This window comes from Sebastes umbrosus, chromosome 1 (assembly GCF_015220745.1).
Source record: "Sebastes umbrosus isolate fSebUmb1 chromosome 1, fSebUmb1.pri, whole genome shotgun sequence".
Taxonomy (NCBI): Eukaryota; Metazoa; Chordata; class Actinopteri; order Perciformes; family Sebastidae; genus Sebastes; species Sebastes umbrosus.
In genome coordinates this window covers 39297669-39315043 of record NC_051269.1, presented here as the reverse complement: position 1 = coordinate 39315043, position 17375 = coordinate 39297669, and the positions used below count along the sequence as shown (strand labels likewise).

The 17375-nt window shown below is 43.1% G+C and overlaps 1 protein-coding gene and 1 long non-coding RNA gene across 3 annotated transcripts in view; both read left to right on the top strand.

Moving 5' to 3' along the window:
* The window catches only part of pdzrn3b (PDZ domain containing RING finger 3b), a 119633-nt gene that overhangs the window by 79243 nt on the left and 23015 nt on the right, over positions 1–17375 (top strand). The window lies entirely within an intron of this gene.
* Positions 1542–17185, top strand: LOC119490549. The gene is made up of 3 exons (XR_005207434.1): positions 1542–1641; positions 9016–9019; positions 17172–17185. It is a non-coding gene; the product is annotated as an uncharacterized LOC119490549 (long non-coding RNA).

Genomic DNA, 17375 nt, shown 5'->3' with positions numbered 1-17375 from the left:
TGTGGTCACAGTACATCCCTGACCACCTTCAGAGGTGGTTTGGCTGATTGGATCACAATCCGTCCTCAATGCGCGGGTGCATTTCCACCTGTGCTTTCATTTGGTCAAGCACTATCCAATTGCAATCTGAAACGCATTTTAATGCCAGGTGTAAAGGAGGTCATTGTCTTTTTGAATGATACTGAGGTTGGCTAGTGGTTCTTCCTGCTCACCTGTTTGTCCCGTTAGGAGCCTGTGTGCCGTGAGGCAAAGGTGAAGCGACAGCATCAAAGCAGAGGAGTTAGTGAGACACCATGTCAACCTGTGGCTCTCAATTAGGAGCAGAGGGAGATATCAACCTGGGACGGTTAATGACGGCCCACTGGGACCTGGAGGAGGCAGGGCAGGGAAGACGTGGGGTCATAAACCCAATCATATTTTTTGTATTTCCTTGCTTGCTTGGGTTTGATTTGGGCTTATTGTTGAAGCTTATAAGTTTGGCATACTGTCAACTTCAGTCTGCAAAATGTGTGATGAATATTTAGTTAAATTGCACATTTATTCATTTGAGTTTCCATTACATATTCTTTTTTTTTCTTCTTAATATAAAGTCATTGATGTACCCAGAGTTTTCTCTGCCACTGAATAAGTAGACACTCTCTGCCTTAAAGTGCTTACACTTAAAGAATTAAAGTTTCAGTGCAAAGTTTTCATGGTTTTGAAAGCTGTGTCAGAGGATTGTTCTCCTTAACAATAACACAGTTATACTGACTCATAGCACTCAAGGGATGCACCAATCCAACTTTATTTCTCCAACTTCAACTCAGGATATCTGCCAATACTCAGTAGTAGTGCTGTTTTCCCAAAGTCTGTGTACCACACTGCATTGAACTCAATGGAATCATTTTTATGTGCGGCAACATCAGGTCAGGAGCTGCTGTTGCACCCCAGCATACCATGACTGAATGAATGTAACTGAAAATGGAGTTTTATATTGGCATTAACGGTGGAACTGTATTCTGCAAATCTTTAGAAACATCAAAACCTTGAAGTCTTTTTTGAATAAAAATTGACATTTAAAGATGGAGAATATTAGCACAGAATCCCATCTATTAACTCCAAATACAAGCATTTTAGTCTTCAAAAGCCCTTATTAGTCAACTGTATTTTTATGTATTCAGATTTGAAGGATTTTCATCTGTTATTTCTTGAATATTCCAACATGTCTTCATAAAACAGTTCGTATGATATCTTACCAAAAAAATGATTCCTTATATTTCTTGTGTTTTCCTACGAATGTCCAGTAACATGTGACGCAGGTGTCAATTTCCGCTTGTTACATGCATGCAGTCTTTTCAAAATACATTTTAATCTTGACAGGAAACGACTTGGTTAGGTTTTGGCAACAAAACTGCTTAGGTTTAGGAACAGATTGCAGTTTGGGTTAAAATAACTACGGAAGTGGCTTAACTTAAGTACAGAATTTAAATGACAAATGAATCAACGTTGACGTCTGATTTCACACGGGACACGAACAGCGATTTCCTGGGCGAAAGTCCAGTGTTTTGTTTTATTTACCCACCCAGACCTGTTCCCTATGCGGCGTTTGTTGCTCTGTACTTCCTAGTTCACACTTACGTGGATTACATATGAATTGATTTTGTGATGAATTGCAGTGCATTACTTTAAAACGTCTAAGCTACTTACAGCACATGCACTTAAAGACGCATGTTGGTCATTTGACTGCATCAACAATAACTGGTGTTATCAATTCTCATGCCTGGATTCTGAGACTGAATAATCAGTCTTGTTTGCTGGACTCTCCATCAGTAAATCAGCCAGTGTTTCATGCCTACAGTTTTCTTTACATTTTGCGTTTGTATTCAACGTTGATCTTCGGGGGTTGTTGGTTTTATTCAGAGGCCTCTCCCTGTGTGATCTGCTGTCCGCAGCCGTTGCCTTCAGCTGGCAGCCCGGCCAGCCGTGACTGGCACATAATACCTCCTTACCTTCTACCACTCAGCGGCAAAAATCAATCTTTTTTTTTCTTTTTCCTTGGTTGAGGGACGTCCACCGGCTCGGAAGCAGTCTGAATAATGGTGTATTAGCTGAGAGCGGTAGATAAGGAAGTAGTCAGTGGTGGACCGAGGAAGGAGTACTTTGTAGTGAGAAGCTTTGACAGAGATAGATGGGGCTGAAAGAGCTCCGAGTGTGAGCCTCAGTGGAAAGGAAACCTGAGGTTTCTACTGGCGCTTTTGGATCTTGCAAATAGAGATGATTTTAGCAGCACTATATGCAACTATTATTGATTGTTCTTTGCTTAAGATTCCTGCGTTTGGTATATTTTAGTTGGACTGTGCTATGCTGTAATTACCACGGAAATATTCACTATATGGCCAAAGTGGACAGCTGACCATTACATCCCGAAATGATTGCTGAAAATCTAATTTCAAAACAAGGGGCATTCCTATTCATTAATAAAATTTGGTACAGATATCCGTAGTTCCTGGACAATGTATCCTAATGTCTTTGGTGATCCCACGTCTTTTCATCTAGCAACACCAGAATGTAAAAGTTTTCACTTATTCAGTGAAGTATCTCCACATCTACTCGATGGATTGGCACAACGTCTTGTACAGACATGAATCCTAATATCCCTCATGCTGCAGGTCAACATTTCACTTTGTCCAATACTTTGGTTTACGACCAAATTCCTGCAAAACTAATGACATTCCCATCATCCTCAACTTCACCTTTGTGTTTAGTGCTAATTTGCTAAATGTTAGCATGCTGACATTTAGCTCAAAGGCACCCTTAGACCTTCACACACCGGGGGGGGCGTGACGACTAAACAACACGAAAATGTGAAATACTCACCTGTGAATATTATATGTCTAGGTGCTTTTATTGTGAAAGGTATGAACGGAAAGAGTGGACCGGATCAATCTAGTGGGTCAGCTAAGCTGAAATATTCATAACAATTGTGCATTTTGTGAAAAATGTGGTCAGCGCGCTCTCGTCGAGGTTGAAAGAAGTAATAAAGTTTGCCGTCTTGGTTCGACTATGGAACCTCCGTGTTGTTGTTTCACAAATGTAGTCGCAACTCAACCCGTTCCGCACCACGTGATTGGTTGATGCTTTTTATTCGTGGTGCGAAAGCTCCGAAAAATCAACCTTGTAAATTGCATTTTTTGCCATGTGATATTTGTGTTCTCTGTGGAAGTATTCATGACAAAAATAACAGTTCGAAATAAATATATTGACGTGTGAATCATCGAACTAAATAAAAAAATGCCCCCGGTGTTTAAAGGCCTTTACACAGCTACCAGCATGACTGTATAGACTCAAAATACCAATATCAGTATCGGACTCAAAAATCCACTATCTGTCTTTCTCTGCTTTTTTTTTTTTTTTTACCAGTCGTGGATTTTTAAAACAGTGAATTTAAATCAGCCAATTATGGCTCGAGAAGTGTGGCGCCAAATCCGTCTAACACCTTGGAGAGTTCTGGAAACAAAAGATGTGCTACAACATAGTTTTTTTTTTGTGAAAACAAAATTACAACATGCTTTTTCTATCCGTATCTGTAATGACATGAAGTGAAAAGCCCTTCTTTAATCGCTTTTGTTGAAATTGGTGTCATCCTGGCTGCTCTTGTAGCTCCACCGAATGCTTTTAAAGACCCGTAGTGCGTATTGGTCCTGACCCTCTCGACTGGTGTGTCGCAGTAGCCAGCTGGTCTGCCCTTCTTATTATTATGTGGAGTTTTTTCTAAGCCAGAGGGTGGTGAGTCACCTGCCGGTGGGGGGGCTGCCCCGCGGTGGAGGACCTCTCACCTCGCTCGCCTCTCGAGGCGTCCCCCCCAAGTCCCCCCGGCAGGCTGCCCGTGTCACAGCTTGACTGACAGGTACAAAGTAACCACTGTGTGCTCCGGGGTCCTAAACTCACCCCTGTCACTCAGCTGTCCCGGGACAATGCCCGACTGTCTCACCCTCTCGACCTGCCTCTTTGTATCCTCATTGAATTACAGCACGAGTTGGTTCCGTGTGCTCCCGGAGTAATTGAAAACATGTGATTAAAAAAAAAGGCAGGGATGTGCACCGCTGAACGTGACTCCATCCAACAGGAGCACCGGTCAAACGGAGCCTGTGAAAGCTGATATCGGCATGTGGCATCCTCATTATGAGGACTTAAACGTCCCCCTTTTGTAGGTGTTAAGACCGGAGCCAGGTTTTTTTTGGAGTGATTGAAGGGATTGTGCCGACCTCAAAATGAAGTCATGTTCCGCCAGCCTGCTGCAAACGGAGCGTAGCCTTTTAAGGTGCCTCCTCACTCTTGGCCTTGTCGGGGCGTCTGCTGGGATACAGAAAGGGCTGTGTAATACCTCTTCTTGCTACTGTGCTGAGTGTGTAAGGATTTTGAAAAAGATCTACAAAGTCCAGTTCCTCTCTTTTTGTGATATTGCTATTTATGTTGGATTTGTTTGGGATACCTTATTTCTTTATATTGTATCCTTACTTGCAAACCTCTAATCCAGACTAAACCAAACTACATATTCTGCCCCAGATTTACGTGCCAAAACAATGTTTTCAGGATTTCCTAACACTGAGTTGGTTCATTCCTGTCCACGTAGCTTATCACATGATTTTCACAAAAATGTTCTACAGCAACGGAGCTTTTTCTCTGCACCTTGTTCGACTTAAGTGTTGGTGCACATTCAGCAGTCTAAGCCTGTGATTGGCCAGGAGTAACGGAGACACGTAATGCACCTTATCAGGAGAAAATATGAACATATAACACTTACGAAATGAAGAATACCATTATTATTATTATTAATCATAAAAACAACTTTTTACCCTTACGTAATGACAGTGGAGTGTATTTTAACACCTACCTTTCGATGGAAGGGATACTCTTTGAAGATTAGTCGATCAACAGAAATCGAATCGGCTCCTAAATACATCATAAGTTATCATTTATGTCATTTTTCAAGCAAAAATGACAACATTTTTCTTGTCTTACATCATAGTAACTTGTATATCGTTTGGCTTTTGGACTGAGGACATTTCTTGACCTCACCTTGGGTTCAAGGAAATTGGGATGGGCATTCTTTTTACTGTTTCCTGATGTTTCACACACCAAATGATTGACGTAATAATCAAGAAAATAACCGGTAATGGAAATAGATGCTTCCATAATTGATTTATCAGTACATGGATACATCTAACAGCTATTTTCATTACCATTTAATCTGTTGATTTTTTTGTTTGGTCTATAAAATTTCAGTAAATGGTGAATACGCCCTCTGAATGTTCACAAACTCCCAAGTTGGAACCAGCGAATGTTTGGCATTTTTGCTAATTAAATGGCAGAAATGAATAGTCAGTTATCAAAATTGTTGCTGATTGAATTTCAGTTGATTGAATCAACTTTCATCACCACAGCGTAGCTTCACCCCGAGGCAACCAGGTGACTTTTGTACCTCAGATATCCACTTTACAATAACTCATTCCTGTCAAGTCGGATTGACGTGTCATCTGTACCGGCTAAAAGACACGTGTCCTTGGAAAGTGGGACAAAGGCTAGGTATCCCATTAAAGGGGGAGGGGGGTTATCTGTGGGCATTATTTCACACATCTATATCTGTCTGCAGTGGCCCCCTTCTGTCATGAAGTAAACCACCACAGGCGAAGATGACATGTAGTTACACACACACACACTCAGGAGAAAGGTGCATAATTGTTGCTTTCGGGGAGGCTCATGAATGTGCGCTCTGTTCTCATTACTACCCTTGATTACCTTAATCCTCCGTCTGAACTCAGGCCTGTCACACGCACCGAGGGATCCGAGAGGTCAAAGATCAAACCACCCCCCCTTCTCTGCTCGCCCCTAAAATCACTGTCTCCTCATTAAACCGCAGCCTTCTCTCTCTATCTGTTCCTTTTCTCTGCATTAGCACCCCCCAGCCCTTGCCTGTTCTCCCTCCATCCACCATTCCCCCTCAGTCTGTTGCTCTTTTGTGTCTCTTCTCCCCCCCCCCCCCCCCCCCCCCCTCGCTCCCTTGCTCTTCTCAAAAAGAGAAAGATAGTTCTCTCTGCCTCTCTTAATGGACCGGGTATACTCTTAGCGTCGCCACGGCATTGTGCTCCGTAAAGGCAGCATTGGCGGGGTACTTCAGCGCAAATGAAGTCGCAACGAGACAGGCTTGGGTTCCTTAAAAGCATGCGTCTATTTTTCTCTCGTTCCATTTGAAAGGGGGGAGAAGTGTATGTGGGAGGGGGGGAGGCTGAATTTTGCAGTTCTTGTTATTTTCAATCAAACACGCTCCTTCTGAAGACGTGTTGGTGGGAACAGTTCTCGAGGAATTATGTTTGGGTTAATGATGCTCAGAGCATCAAAGGAGAAACCTGCACTTTGGGGCCATTTTCCAATTCCCCAGTTTGATGTGCTATACACTGAGCCCACTGGCTGGAGCAGAAATGTTCTCAACCAGCGCCTCTTATTGATATTGGTATTTCCTTCTCCTGACAGCTAAGTGTGTCACCATAATTGAAGCATATAATGCGTCTCATTCTGAAAGACGTACATGCTGAAAAAGGCTTCATTATGAGCCACTGAGTTGTTTGGTAAAGGCTCTAATACCCTTGTTTATTTGGAAAATAAACAGGAAAATGACAGCACGAACATCTTTCTTTTTTTTTGCAGTCACATTTCCATTTTAATGCATAACTCTGTGCATGCTTTGCATATCATTAGGGCACTTTCTGAACAGCACAGTGGCACACTAAATGCTTCTATTTGCACTCCAAGAACCACTTTGCGCAATCATTTCAGTGCATCTATTGACATGTGTCACACATTCATTTTCCACTCGGGGCTAATGGCATTAGCAGTTCCTTCGTTAAAAGCCTCACTCTTTGGGGTAATCATTGGATCAGTAGTGGTAGAATGGGGACATTGTACACACTTGGGTTTCCTGGGAGTTGATAATTAAATTTACTTTGGGCAAATCTGGTTTGTATTGTCATGAGCAGATGTGTCATGGGAAGCATTTGAAAGGAGTTTTATTGGCAAAATCTAATTCAGTACAGACTACGCATGACAGTTTGCATAATAAGTAGTGGAAAATCCTGCCACGTTTAAACTGCTACTAGCTTTTATGGCAATTATGCATATTTAATGGTTACAAATTTGTAGTAAAAACAGCAATTTTGACTGACGTTCAGCACCCAACCTTTGAAATGTTGCTAGTTATCTGAAAATGTACACAACGCAAATGCATTTTTAAGAAATTCAATAGATTTGTTTGACCTTTTTCCATCCTGAATCAGAACAATGCAATCTTGCAGTATGTAATCTTTTTAAACCCCAAACCCTGGGGCTACAGTATATAGGAAAGGATAAAGCATTAAGAGCAAGGACAGATAAGCTGAAGTCACCATATCAGTGCTAAATGTGTTGCTCAAAGACATTTTAACTTTCAAAGTGCCAGCGGCAGAGAAAATGAATTTGGTGGTTTTCGTCTAATCCAAAAGGTCAGCCGTCATCATCAAACCAGATTGTGTCAGGTAGCCCTGTGGGATCTCCTGCTTAATAATGATGATATCCAGCGTACAACTTGTCATTTCACACCTTTTAAAAATCCTGGAATAGTTAAAGAGACAGTGCTCGTCTAAACCTCAATGTCACCAACTATTAAATTCATGTTGGAGGCTTCCTATATTTGGATATTAAAAAGCTCAGAATTGAAATGGTTTGAACCATTTTTCTCTGCAAAGGGAACACGAAGAACAAGTGAAATGGCTAAAAGCTCTTACGTCTTGCCTCTCACGTGTTATTACCTCTGTATGTAGAGGTGTATGCAGCCACGTATGAAATTAACTATCAGTCAAAGTGATGTTTAGAATAAGTGTCAGCTGACATCCCCTGGAGCCTCTGAAGGGTTGTGTCTAGAAGATAACCCACAAATTGTGAAAACTTGCAAAAATTTGTAAAAAGCTCTTGCGAGACTCTCTGCCCGACGACCTTTACTAACCTCAACCATTCAAGGTCAAAGCCTAACCTTAACCATTCAAGGTCAACCATTCACGGCCTAACCTTCTAATCTAATCTCGTGAGAGTTTCACAATTTTTGTCTGACCCATCTGAAGAGTAGCGTCCATCTCGCTTTCAAATTACTGACCGGTTCAGCAAAAACAACAGGGAGGCTGTGAATCGGCCCTCACTGCCCATAAGGCCTCCGAGGTCACTGCCTCGGCCTGACTAATGGCCCGGTGGAGGTCACGTAGTAAAGAGATTTACTGACTGGTCAAGACATCCAGTTAACATCACTAGCAATTTCATCAAATTCTCGTGGAGTGCTAAAGACGTGACTGTGTGTGTGGCGGGGCCCATTCATCACAGCTGACTCTGTGCAGTTAAACTCGGCTGGGTATTGAGACGTTTGAGTGATGTCAACCGACATGTCAGTCAGTTACCTCTCTGTGACCTCGGCTCTCACTCAGAGCTTTTCATTCGGAGAGAGCACTGTAATGTAATGAGATCGAGGGCTGGACGCGGACCTTTGGCTATAACTCACTCTTCAGGAACCTTTCACTCAAACAGGTTGACATATTCCCCCTTTTCCCACTACAGGAACTGAACTAAATTCACCGTAACGTGTAGACATAGTCAAGGGGTCTGCTATTATTTCCATTTCCAGTTATTTCCTTGCTTTAGGGAGACCCTCTAAATGTCAGCGCTGCTCTGGAGGTGATAATGCGACGCAGGTTCCTTCTGCAGCTGTCAACGGCTGAGGGAAATGTGAACACATCGCTTACCTTCAAGTTTCAAGTTAGGATGTTCCTGCTTGGCCCTCATGAGTGTGTTCTGTGTGGTCCTGGTCTTGGGAGAAACAGGTTTGACTCACCTGTAACCACAGGACTGGGCTCTGTTTCATCCACATCGTGTTGATGTAGCCGTCTGGCTTCATAGTAGTTTCTTCTGGCTTCGTCCAGCTTGCTCTCCTCTTGATGTAGGCAGTTCTGGTTGCATTAGATGGGTGAGAAGGATGGATGGCAAAGTGCCAAGTAGTTTGAAGACCCTTGGCATTGACATTGAGTTCCTTGGAAGGTAAAAAGACTGCATTGTCGCTTGTATGCCTCATTCTCCCCTTAACACACTCGCCCAACCGTTGGGATGGTTGCTCAAAGACACTTCAGCAGGAGGAACCAGGGATCAAACCGCCAAATCTGCTGAACCACAGCTGTAAATAAAGGACTTAATAGACTTTTTTTCGTGCGATTAGTTCACACGTCATTATATGTTTTTGAAGTGTTGTTTTTGTCATGAGTGTTTTCACACAGAACACAAATATTGCACTGCGAAAAAGCGACGTACTTTATTTTACGGAACAAGGCAGATTTTTCTGAGCTTTCGCACAACAAATACAGGCATCAATGAGTCAAGGTCTGCGGAACAGGTTGAGTTGCGCCAAACCAAGACGGAAAACTTGTCCAAGTTATCTGATTGTTTCTCTACAGTCTCAGTCCAGAGCTTTTTCACTTTGTGCGCCCTCCTCCGCTGACAGTATCAGCAGTACAGTATGTGCACCCACGCTTCCTTGCTCCGCAACCAGTGTAGCTGCGGGCTTTCGTTGGTGACTTTGGCTGCCAACGTGCTGGAGCAGCCGGGAGTGATGAAGGCTCGGGGAATTAGCTGGTGACAGGAACTCTGTGTGGACTCCACAGAGTTGGCAGAGCCCTTCAGGGATCCCTCAGAGCGGAGCCACATCATCGAGCCCCGCTCTCTCCGTATACGGGGGAGAGGGGGGATGAAATATGAACTCCTTTTAATATCCCGCCTAATAACTGTGTTGACAAGCGCCGTGAGTTACCTTCTCCAGGAATGTCGTGGCATTTGGATAATTAGCTGTAAATAGTATTTTATTATACCTCGCCATCGCACGGTAGTGGAGACGTTTTTTTTATAGTAGCAAAGGTTAGGTGGTAATTTTACTCGGCTTATTATACAGCTAAATACAGGTCTATTATAGGTGATGGTGGGTTGCGGGGGACCAAGCCAAGAGAATCACTGTCACTGTCTGCACCAAGACCAATTAATTTACACTTCAGCGCATGCTGCCCATGCCTGCCTGCCTGCATCCACTTGGCACCAACGCTGGCTCATTTAGAAAGCCAGAAAGCTCTCCTCCATACTCCTTTGTGAGTGATGTTTGTTTTTATTTGAAGAACCTGACTGAATCTCTTTTTTTCTTTTTTTTTGAGAAGCGGGCAACGTTCCCACAAGTTTGTCAGAGGGATCGAGGTCCCAGTCTGATGATGAACACACACCAAAACTGATAATTGCTTTTGCGTCGTAATGTTTGTGTAAACCACCTCAGCGGCGGCCGCACCACAACAAATGCCTGAAGCTGTTTTTTTTTTCAAAGCCCCAAAAAATGAAGAGGATTTTATACAGCAGGCACAAAGCGAAAAATTCTGTGCATTTTTACTGGCAAGCTGTTGATAATGGGAGACAGCCGCGGGGAGCTTGAAAAGAAGGAAGCAGGTTTACATATTTACACGTTCTGTGAAGAAAAATCTAAATTCCCAAAAATATCCCGCGTCATACATCGGCGTTTGTGTGTAAAAGGAGCGTTATCGCAGCATTTCCAGTCTTGTTAACATCCACTCATACTTAAGTAATTACACTGAAGTGATAGTGATGGCATTATTAGTTGTTTGAGTCTCCAATTAAACTGTTTCGGTGGCTGTCATTCCTGCTGGCCGGGCTCCCTGTTGGCACAGGATCTGGCTCGCAGTGTAAATAGGAGTACAAAGCTGACAGCTGTCTGATAAATTATGCACAGCCCAGTGTTTCAGAGGTGGATACACACACACACACACACACACACACACACACACACACACACACACACTGGCACCCACATGCATACACTGATCCTCGCGGCGCTCAGGCCCCAGCGGTACAGTTGAGAGGGACTGGAGACTCATTAAACTCCTCCACACATTTAGTTTCTGTCCCTCCTCCGCGGTTACTCGTGTGTGTCTCTCCGTCTCGTGTGTCTGTCTTCTTCACACCTTCCTTCAACATCCCTCGTGTTAGGTCTCGCCGCTCCTGTTCGCTCATCTGGTATCTCCATTAACACGGCGGTGGCGGCGTTGTAGCTCCCTTCTCCCCCCCCCTCATTTCCTCTACAGATTAGAGGGCTGATACGAGGGCTCAAAACCAAACCATATGAAGGAGGACTGAGATATGGCCAAAATCAACTCAGTGGGGACCTTCTAATCCCCGTCTATGGTGGACCAAACCTGTTGACTATTGCCTGAGAAAATTCATACTTTAGAAAGAAGTTGTCAGAAGGAAAAAAAAGGTCTTTTATTTAGCAGTTCAGTATAACATCTTATTGGTGTTCTGCTCTCAAGAAAACTTTGCTTGGTACCACTTTCTAATAAGGCACCCTTCGTAAAGGTTTTATAAGTTGTAACTGATGGCTTTATTTAATTCACTAATGCTTTATAGGTCCCTTATAACCCATTATTAATAACTTTTGAGTTCTTTAACTGGCATTTCCAACTCCAGAATGACACCTTTTCACACTTTTTCCTCTTAATTAAAGGGGTGTTCTAGGGATTTAGTTTTGCACTTCCATAAAGTTTAGGGACGAAAGACGAGAGAAAGTTGAAGCAGAAGAGGTCGAGATAGTTTGACTCATGATCCGATTTTTGTAGCTTGACACATGAGCTACAAAAATGCTGCATTCCACATTTCCCACAATAATACTTTTAAGCGGCGTCTTTTGTAAGGCCCTCCATGCCTAAATGACCTACGTCTTTTAAACACTAAACCTCCAGTTTGTAACGCAGAAAACATTGTACAACTGTTTACACCAGCTGAGTACTCTTCATCATGGGTAAACTCATATCCATGTGTAAAATCGGTGGAGTGGTCCTTTAATCAGGGGAACCCAACCAATGGATGTTTGACCCCTTAAAGCTGCAGTTGGTGACTTTGAGCAAATATGGTTAAAAAAATAAGTATTTTTTATAAAACCGTCACTATATCTTGACATAGATAATGTGTAAAAAAAGAATGAGAAAGTTTGCGTGATTGGTTTTGGCTCGACTGATCTCAACATGGCTGCCGGGGTCACAAACTTTCTCATTTTACAGCTAAACATTTCACTACAAGATGATTCTGAAAACATTTCAGGAGAGAAATAGACATTACATTAACAGAATATTGATTTGTATTTGATCAGCGCTGCCTAGTTTGACCGTTTGATCGGAGTTCGTGAGCAGTGATTGACAGCTGCGTTAGAGACCGCTTATTGGCTCTGGTTGGTCGTTTTTCGTTGTGCGCGGCGAAATATTGCAAATGTCATTAAGAGCACGAGGAGGAGGCAGAGGAACATGAATTTTTTCACAGATTATCTGTCTCATGCACTACTGTCAGATTATAGTGTCAGTTAATAAAAATAACTTTTTATCATATTTGCTCAAAGTTCCTAGCTTGCAGCTTTAAGTTAAATCTATACATTACACATCTGCAGCTATGGAGCGCACGAGCACTCGGTGACTACTGTACATACACTTTCCTGCCGATGGTTTCACATTATTCTCCTGTGGCGACAGTTTGTTTGCTGTTTGTTTATTTACAAGAATACTGTACAGGGCACCTTTTTTAACATTTATAATTACATATGACTTACTAAGCATTGCTGTTGGCTTATTGGAAAGTGAGAAACCTCACAACGTTTATAACTGCAGACTTATAAACTTATTAACTTTTTATAAAGGAGGCCTTAATCAGAGAGTGGTACCCTTTGCTTTAAGTAGCGTCCCTCTTCAGACCAGTCAGTCCATCCAGTCATGTCGGAAAAAGGAAAATTTAAGCATCTGCCTGTTTATGTTATTCAGCATTTTTGGTTTCACCCTACAAAAGTAAGAACCGTTGAGAACAGTGGAAAGTCCTCTTTCTTTTCTCCTGACCTCAAGTAACATGACGTTTAGTGACGTTAATCCAGCGTCCGCTGATGCTCAGAACAATGACACTCTATACAACAGACAAGCCACACTAAGACGTTCACAATATGTAGCCAATTTTCCCCCGTCACTCTATCGCTCCGAGTCTTCCAGCCCTCCTCCCCCTCATCCTGCCGTCTGGACAGTGCATTAGAGTCGTGTGAGAGGACCTGGACATCATGCTTTTTTTCCTTGTGTTATCACTATCAGCCATCGGTGTCCCGTTTCTTCCACATGTTGCCACGTTGTCACCCTCTGCAGACTTTGTCTCCACACCCTGTTAAGTCCACCTTTCTTTTTTAAATTCTTTCTCCGTCCTGATCGCTGATTACATGGCGCTTCCCACGATGTAGAGATGGGCTGAATGGCTTGGCATTTAGCCACGCGGCAGGATGAAATGTTGAGGTCAGGATCCATTAATTTCAGTGGATCTGCTGTGACTCCATCATGTGGACAGAAGACAATGAGGGTCATGTATATGCAATTACTCCCCAGTCACACACTGTAAATCTTCAGAGAGGCAATAAAAGGTGTAGTTTAACATTTTGAGAAAAGTGCTTATTCGCTTTTTTGTCAAGAGTTTGATGATGAGCTCTATAAAAACTGAAGCATTTGGTATTTTACAGGTGTTAGGCTGCATTCACACTAAATCAGGCATTGTGGAGAAAAAGCCAGTCCTCCCATTCATTTGAAGATGGGTAGTGCGTTTAACCTGCGGCGGTGGGGACCGCAGAGGGATGCTGAAATAAAAAAACGCAGCGGCCTACGACAGAGAGTTGAAACAGTATCAACTTTTGGAGAAACCCAACCCGACAAATCACGTAACCGAGGATCCAGAGCTATACAACCCAGCCATGAGGGAACAAAAGATGTTAATTGTCGTGCAGTTGCTTGGTGTTAATGGGCCATTAAGTGACATTCCCACACCACAATCCTGCACTATATCGCCGCAGTGCTTGATTTGGTGTGAAGGCAGCCTTACATCCCAGACTACTTCTTGACTGGTGAAGAAATAGTCCAGCACACATACCTTAAAACGGTAAATTCTTGTGTTTATGCTTCGGTTTTTGTACGGATTAAAGTGAGATATAACGTGGCTTTTTTTCTACATTATATAATTATAGATTGAATATATTTGGGTTTTGGACTGTTGATTGGACGCGACAAGCAATTGGTAGTTGTTATCTTGTGTTGTGGGAAATCGTGACGGCCATTTTTCACGATTTTCTGAGTAAACAATTAATCAAATAAATCATGTGCAGCCCATAACTGTAAGCTTTGTATGTAGAAGCCATATTCTTCAGGTGAAATTGTCCATTTTCTGTAACGTGAGGCGCATAAAGAGCTCAGAGAGCGTTCTAAACCACACAGGGATGGCGTACGCCGCAGCGATCGCCACCTGATCCCACCGTGGCTCCAGTAAAAGCTATGACTCTTAAACTGGGCCCAGTGGGACGCCGAAACAACACCAGGCAGCCGCTATGAATATGAATGATCCAACCAAGCGCAGATCAAATGCCTTAGGATCCAAGCACCACATTGCTAATTGGGAAGGGATGTGGTAACCTCTAGCCCTCTGTAAAAAAAAGGAAAACCTACAAATGTTGATGTTTGTTATAACAAACCGCATGACATTATTATCGTTTGGTCTCGGTCCCGCTGAGATAGGAACCTCCGACACTGTGTCACCGTCTAGACCTGTAATGAATAAAAGCTGAGGTGTGTGTGTTTCTCTCTGCTGAGATCAAACCACACCGCGGGGACGAGGGGAGAGAGGTTTGTCACCAGCGAGGGCAAGAAATTTAATCAGCACCGACAAAATTAAATCTCCGAGCACAATGCCGGCCAGTGTGCAGACACTCTGCGGTTGAACAGGTCCTCAGTTGACTTCTCCGCTGCTCATTATTCATTAATACGCACAGATTTTCTCCTACGACGGCAGCCGTAACCTTTAGAGCAGTTGTTCATATCAGAGCGCTGTCTGCGTTTTGACTTTGTGAATGGGATAATCTCAGTGTGAAAGAAAGATTAGCCGGGCAAGAGCGCCGGCTAAAACTCTCTCCACCGATCCCAGCCCCAGGCACAACGGCACGGCTAAATGTGAGCGTAGAATTAGTTTTTCATGCCACTCTGGATGAAAGTGTGAGCCTCGTACACCCAGACAAGCGAAGCCTGCAGTAATTATGAGTGATTGTTAAGTTCACACACAGATACCTTCACAGTTCAGCCCGAGGCAACTTCTTGTCACCATCGCTTCTTCTGCCTGAAGGATCTTATTTTAAAATCTCTTTTTTAGATTGTCCAGTATTGTGTGAGTTTATGGTTGTGGGAAAAAGATGAGAATTTATTTGAAGACAGCCTTTGGTTAATAGTTATTGGACAGAATACAAACACAGAGATTAAGTGGAAAAGTGAAATCTCATTAGCCGAGTGAATTATGTAAATTAGAAATTTGGGAAGCCGAAAAGAAATGTCAAATTCTGATAAGGTAAAATAATAAAACTTTGCTTGAGGCAGGAGTGTTTTTGCCAATACTAACAACCTGTGGCAGTGCATTTCACATAATAATGTAGCATTGTTTTTAGACAAAAACTGTCGACCAAAACCTTCCGGAAGTGCTGTACATACTGTCACACCATTATACAATATGAGTTGCAGCCATAGACTGTATATAAGAAGTGGACGTAGTCACCCTGATGTCACCCATTGGTTTATGGACTCTCGTTTTGAAGCCTCGAGTTCGGCATTTTGGCCGCCGCCATCTCGCAACCAGAAGTGACACGAGAGGGTGGAGCTAAGTGCAACCAAACGCTGAATAAGACATTTATAGGCGACCAAAATGTTATAATTGAAATATGGCCAACATTAGTTGACATCATCGAACAGCTTTCGTTTTTGCTTTGTGTTTCTGCTGTAGTTTTATTCCACATAATGTGAAGCCTTCACATTATGTTTTCTATGGCATTTGAAAAAGATTAACATAAAATTTGCTTGACATTTGACTGGAAACCTTCGAGTCTCGCTAACAATGCGGCTGTCTTTGGAGAAGCGCAGGAAGTGTGGAAGTGCTGATAGATAGGGATCAGTGGACACATCTGGCAGGAGGAAACTCCACTATCAGCAGCAGTCAGGGTTTCTCCCACATAACCAACCCCCTCCTCCAGCCATGAAATCTATCCAGGTATGCGGCTTAGCAGCGTGGACTTAATTGAACCAATCCTTTGTGTTTCGCAACGAGAGTGGGATTGAATCGTGAGGGGGTAAACAAAAACATCACACAGTTGAATACTGGCTTCATTCGCACACCTTCTGCCTGTAAAGTTTTCCATCTCTGACCCTCACTGTTCCTACATATTGTGGAAAAGTATGGAATTTGATTTTAGTAATTTCCAAGGTCTAGAAAGTATGGGAAAATATTTGTGTTTCCAGACTATTGCTCCTATTCTGTTTCCTAAAATATAACATTCTGAATTTCTGAAAATGAAGTGATCATGCAAGCAGCATAGTGTTTTTCATGGCATTTGAGAGCGAGCTTGATGTCATCGCAAGCACGGCAAGAAGAAGGTCTATGGCGTGCGACTGAACGCACACTCCTACGCAGAGCGGCCTCTACGCCTGTACGTCATAGCCTGCAAAACAGCTCTGCCCCAAGTAGTGCAAGATGTTTGACAGCGGAAGGGCATCCAACTGTCTGCCTAGGACTTCGCACTGAACGGCCAAATGCAGGTTTTCCTGAGAGCTGGCTTGTCAATCCCAAATATAAGCCTGGTTGGCTAATGATTCCAAATGGAACAAGTAAGCTGGATGCAAATTTGTGTAAAATCATTCGACATCTCCACCATGGGAGAGGCGGCAATTGTAAGCTGTATGCAAGGGCAACAGCATGGTAGTCTGGTCGCAGCATCCTCTGCACCCAGAGTCATGAAGTCTCATAATGTCTTAAGAATCTACCGAGAAGTCTGGACAAGTCTGGAATATTGAAATGTAAAACGTGTAGGAACCCTGGACTCTTACAAACCAACACATTGTAACCAGCAGCAGCATTTGTTCCCCTTTTTTGCCCCTACTGGACATTTATCTTTGGTGTGGCACCAGAGCAAACAACAGGACAGATGCCAGGTCCGGCTTATAGAGCCATACCCAATTGTCTGCACACAGGGCAGCAAGAATATATATATATATATATATACGCATGAGATGCTCGGCTGGGTAAGGGCTTGTCCGGCTGCTCTGAAGAGGGCCAGCATAAATATGTATCTGCTCTATTTGTTTTCCCTGGCTTTGGGTCTGTGTATTTGGAGAGACATACACGAGGAAAGAATGCCGGATTAGTATACCAGAGGTCACCAAGTGCTGATTTAACTGGGGCAC